Raw genomic sequence first — 5,447 nt, 5'->3', positions numbered from 1 at the left:
TCCGAAACTAGTGGCGTTTCGTTCCTGTTCTCCATTTTTACGCTTACCCCAATGCTATTCGCAACCACACACCACACCAACCACAGTCACTCACATTCGCATGGCTACTCTTGGCAGTTCAATTCCATTCTTATCTTTCCTACGCTGGATTCTCCCAAAATGAGAGGCGATGGCCCCCACCCCACCTCTACGTACTCGCCAACGCAAGAGCTACCAAATAGATCTCCCGCTTCTTTGTCGTCAGTGATTTTTACCTGGCAGCATTTTCTCTCCATGCTGACGGACTGATAAAAATCCTGGCATTATCGTCAGCCGGTGCAAGACGTCACAGGCGGCGTGACTTTGTGATCACTTGACGTGACGTAGGGCGAATACTGGGCCGTGATTGGGCGCTGACAAAGGTACTGACGGGCTCTCGACACATGAGCATGGCGTAATAAATTGAAATAAAAAGTGTCATATGGCCGCGAATAAATCCCACTACGCAGCAGTCCAGAAATGATCTTACTACGCAACAGTGCACATGGCCAAAGGATGGTAAATTGGAAACGTCGTTGTAGACCGCCTTTTTATGTCAATAGGGTGTGTTCCTGTTACGGTTGGTAAGCACCAGTTGCGTAAATTCCCCCATGCTGCCCCATCTGCTGGAAGTTCTCCATCAGTGTGGACGAAGTAAGCCAGGCAAAGCTATTTATGGGGAGAGGCCGAGTGTACATAAACCCAATCCAATCAGCACAATACCTATGCTTGGTTGGACTACGAGAGAAATAGCATTAATTTATCTCGACAAGTCACATCAAATGTCTTGAATGTGACATTCCACAAGAGGTATAGAGGTCAACATCGAATATAATTTTTAAGTCTCATAGATGACCGTCACAACTTAAAACCGCGTTGTTGGTGCTCCGCATGTCACCCGCGTCAAAAATGAAAAAACGTGCTATAATGACTTCAACTGTGGAAATTTAATTGACTCTCGTCCTGATAAGGAGAAGAGGTCGATGCAACATTCTTAACGTTTTTTTTTCTCGGATACCTATCCAGCATGTCGCGCAATCGCGTCCAAATTTTCAGCAGCTTGTGGGACACTCATTGCGCGTGTTTTGACTTCAACGACGTATCCCTAGCGTGTCTGGCTCTGGAGCAGCGGAGGGCTTTGAGTAACACTGCACGGCGATATACGGACGGCGCGGCAGGTGGGCTAATGTGGAAAAACAATCGACTTGCAGGGTATGATCGATGACAAAAATGGACATACTTGCGAGCTATTTGGTGACAAAGTCGCAAAAATGAAAACAAATTGCGCAAGAGGATCCCAGTTAGACGAGTTCAAAATCTTAGCATTGGTTCGTGCTAGAGACGCAACTTTTCAACCGCTAACCCGCCAATTTCGGACCCGCAAGAGTATGTGGGATTTTGGCCGGGTTATTAGCCGGGCTTGGCGGCCTTTTGTGGGTAAAAAATACTAACAAACAAAAGAATTTCTTATTGCTATTCCTCAAGTACAAAAATCATTCAAAAACCGGATTGTACCAGCAAACACAGAAATATAATGAAAGAAGCATTTTTTATGTTTTACAGGAAAATAACGGTGATAGAAAACCCATGACCGACATGATACACCAATAAACCATGTCGCACAAATTGAACGGTTTAAAACAAACATCTCATTGCAAATACAACAATAACAACCTGAATTTTCAAGACTGGTCTGATTTCACTGTGCAGAAGTTAGGTGGGCCCTTAACACAAATGCAGCTACACACGACTCTTGGCTGTTACTGTGAGGATGTGGTGCACTCAACCTTTCTTGGTATACACAGAAACCACAGATATACCACAGACAAACCACAAAATACACAGAAACCTCGCAAATCACAATCAACATCCATGACCAAATGAAATGCATGGGAAGCTTTGTGACTTTCATTGCCCTAGCTTCACTCACTTGTTAATACAGCCAACAGTTGCTGATGTATCAAATGGGGAACAGTTGAAACTGAAAAGTAAAAAGGAATGGTATAGAGTTTGTTTATCTATGCCTCAGATGTAATCTGCGACGACGACCACACGGCACTTACACAGTACGGCTCTCCCTTACCGTGATTGTTACTATTTTTCAACAGGTTTTTCATTGGTTCTGCTCTGCCTAATTTGTCAATTTATTCTAATATCTATATCTTTAGTTGGTCCTGTTCAAAATTCATCTTAACATATGACATCAAAGAATCATTCGATTAAGGTCGAAAGTTGCAGTCTGCGCGATGTGTGAACTGTAGGAAGAGCTTTGGATGTTATTTCTACAATTTTGGTTCAAGTTCATACAATTTTTTCCAGAGCATGCAACAATATGTCACGCCTTTGGTGATATCGATATATGTCAATGATGTCACTTAAGGGGGAAATGTTCGTGGATAAGATATTATTGCTATTCTTGCTTTCCCTCATCACACGAGCGGTGCGGCAAGTGTTTGGGGTTGAAAATGACTGGTGGTAAGGGAGAAATGTGGATAATTTCAAAGCTACTATGCGGTTTTATTTGGTATTGCTGCATCATGGATCCACTTCAAACAGTAAACGCCATATAGAAGGGGTGGCTCTGGTTCTTCCATGATAGTTATGACATTGCAACAATTGTGACTCAGTGGAATGATGCTTGAACTTATCTGCAGTTAATGGCTAAGGAGACTTCCATGAATTGAAGCAGCGTGCCCTACTCTGTCAGTGCAAGCCATCACTTGATGCATGTAATCTAGAAGAAATGGCTGTCTTCTGTTGAGAGAGGTAGGGTGAATGAAATCGTTGGCACATGTTGGTTAAGTGCAAATTCAATTTCCACTCTCTTCCTTCTCATTTGTGGTTAAAAACCGCCATCACCTTCGAATGCTCGCCACGTGGCTGTGAATCGGGTTTCAGTGCAAGGCTGTAGGCGGCCGTTAGTTATATTCGTGTCGTGGGAAGCTCACCGGCTTGAAAAGTGTAGCTAGTCGTCAATTTTTTAAGACGCTGTTGGTCTCTTGTAAGGATCTACCATGGAGAGCGTCCCTGGTAAAGCGTTTAAAAGCCCTGCCGATCTTTGAGTCTCGTTGTTGGGGATACCGGCCTGTAGTTTCAGAAGCCCTCGGAGGATGTTGGAGCACAAGGATTTGCAAGAAGCGACAGGCCCCGGATGTCAAGGATTCATCCGGGGCTTCCTCTGCCAATGAGAGGGAAACGGCTTTGGGATAAGAGGTCGAGTATGCCGGCATAGGCCTCGTAAGCTGTCCGCCCGCACCACACATTTAGCGAACTGGCCAGTTGACGGGACGGAATAAGACACTTTTGTTGCCATTTACTGTATATGGTGTTAAATGAAGGTAGCGGTTGAGTTTTCAACACTATTTTTTGCATCTGCTGATCCTAATATTACCTCAGTTTCGTACTAAATTCCGTTGACTGAGACCGTGATAGGAAGTGCGCAGCATGCGCCTGTAATCCCGATGGTATGCAAAAATAGTGAAGGTTGCCAACGTTGCCAGATGATTATACGATGATGTCACCTATCCAAAAGTGATGTTATTTTCAGGTGTTCATATAGAACTATGATAATCGATAGATGTAGTGCTACAGAGAAGATTTGCGCAATGCACAATGTTGGGGGAGAGGGGGGGGGGGTGCTGAGGGAGGAAAATGGCCGAGTCCGCCTCCGAAATGTAATTGAAACAGTTTTCTCCCCAGATTGACACAGTTTCGTTTCAGAGTTGGGAGCAGGGGGGCATAGTTTCTCAAAATGAGTTTGTGGGATGCCTGAATTCTACAATATGGTGAATGATGAAAAATGGTAGTAACACCTCCGGAAACTACATCCATGGTTAGGAGACATCATTCTCCCAAGGGAATACGAAGCTACACCCCTGCAGGGCTAGTTAAGTATACATTTGTCTGATAATTGCATTAGATTAGCTCAATCATCATTCATCGTTTGATGGATTGTTTAAGGTCATCCAATTCAATAGCTGCTCTGTAACAAAGACCAAACTTACGGTGCTGATTTGGAAAGAAGCCTTAACCGAGGTAGCCTGATAATGCCTTCACAAGTGAAAATATTGAGTGCATCATGAGCATGCCAAGCATGATCTTTGCTCATGGCTCATTTATTAGGCCTCGCCCTGATTCGCCGTTTTTTATAACGCGGTCTGGAGGGGGAGGGGGCGATGCGACCGCTCCCGTTTTGAAATTAACGTAGATGAAGCCCTGCAAATAGAAAAAACAGCAGATTGGTCTTAACTAGATCTCACGACTGGTAAGAAGTTTATGATATCATCTAAAGATTTCAAGGCTTCAAAATTTTCCCAAAATCAAACACTTTCATTTTTTTATGCTGTTATGCAAGAGACCATACCCCGTACTGGCACGAAAGCGGAACAGGTATGTGTTTTTAATTATGAGTGTTATGGTGCGCAGTTTGAAGTACCTTGAGCTGAGTCATTAGTGTGACAGTGCCCTTCCCCCCCCCCCCCTCCGCTCGCGTCATCCGCCGGTTGCCGTGCAGTGATAAAAACATCGCTTCTTAATAAAATTATGTTGCGGACAAGTTTTTGGTTTCAAAATACGCAAAACAGATGCCCCAGAGGCTACAAAAAATTGGGCGTGGTTGGACGACATGTCGGAGAGGCATCCCAGAAAGCTTTAAGGCCGTGGGATTGTCCATCCAGCAGAGCGGAGGTAAGCTTTGCTCTTCATAGTTGATGCGGCTCAACTAATGCCGTGCACGATGACTACATTGATAGATGTTAGTAAGAAAGTCGGGTAACGTTCAAAAACTGGTGGGCCAGACTCAGTACCCTTCAGGAGCTTTTTCTACGAAGCAAAGCCCGGTGGCCGGGAGAGGGGGAGGGGGTAGGCATAGAGTTTTTGCCTTATTTACCTAACAAATTTTGGAAATAGATAAGTGACATGGATGCTATGCTAGATATACATATATAGTTGTCTCTCACTGACGCACAATCTTGCTTTTTGACTCATGCATGCCATTCGGCAAATAGGCTATCCAGCTTCTCAGATTATTCGTCCATTTCATCATTGCTTTGCCTGAGGAGGTAAAATTCCTCGAGCGGGTACACTTTTTGGCGGTTGCGGAGGCATCTGTCTCCACAGGGTACATGCCGAAACCACGACCAGAGCATGGGCTGGTCAAATTTGAATGCTAATCGATGGCCCACAGTAAGCCAGAATTTCATGTCCTAGATTTCGCAGGGTGCTTTAAAGAGTAAACTTTGCTGCAGCATCGCAGGCGGAAACAAATTATGAAGCTTCAAACCGCCAAACTAACACTAACCGCCAAAAAACAATGTGACTGACGTCATAAGACTGACGCTGTCTTGTACAAAAAAAACAGGTACTGGCGAACCCCCTTCTGTCATGGTTTTCCTAATCTGAGCTCTGCTCCCGTCCAGCGTCAGCAGCCA

Source organism: Pollicipes pollicipes, unplaced genomic scaffold, assembly GCF_011947565.3.
Source record: "Pollicipes pollicipes isolate AB1234 unplaced genomic scaffold, Ppol_2.1 Scaffold_4881;HRSCAF=5763_pilon_pilon_pilon, whole genome shotgun sequence".
NCBI classification, from domain to species: Eukaryota; Metazoa; Arthropoda; class Thecostraca; order Pollicipedomorpha; family Pollicipedidae; genus Pollicipes; species Pollicipes pollicipes.
Note: the sequence above shows the minus strand (reverse complement) of the source record.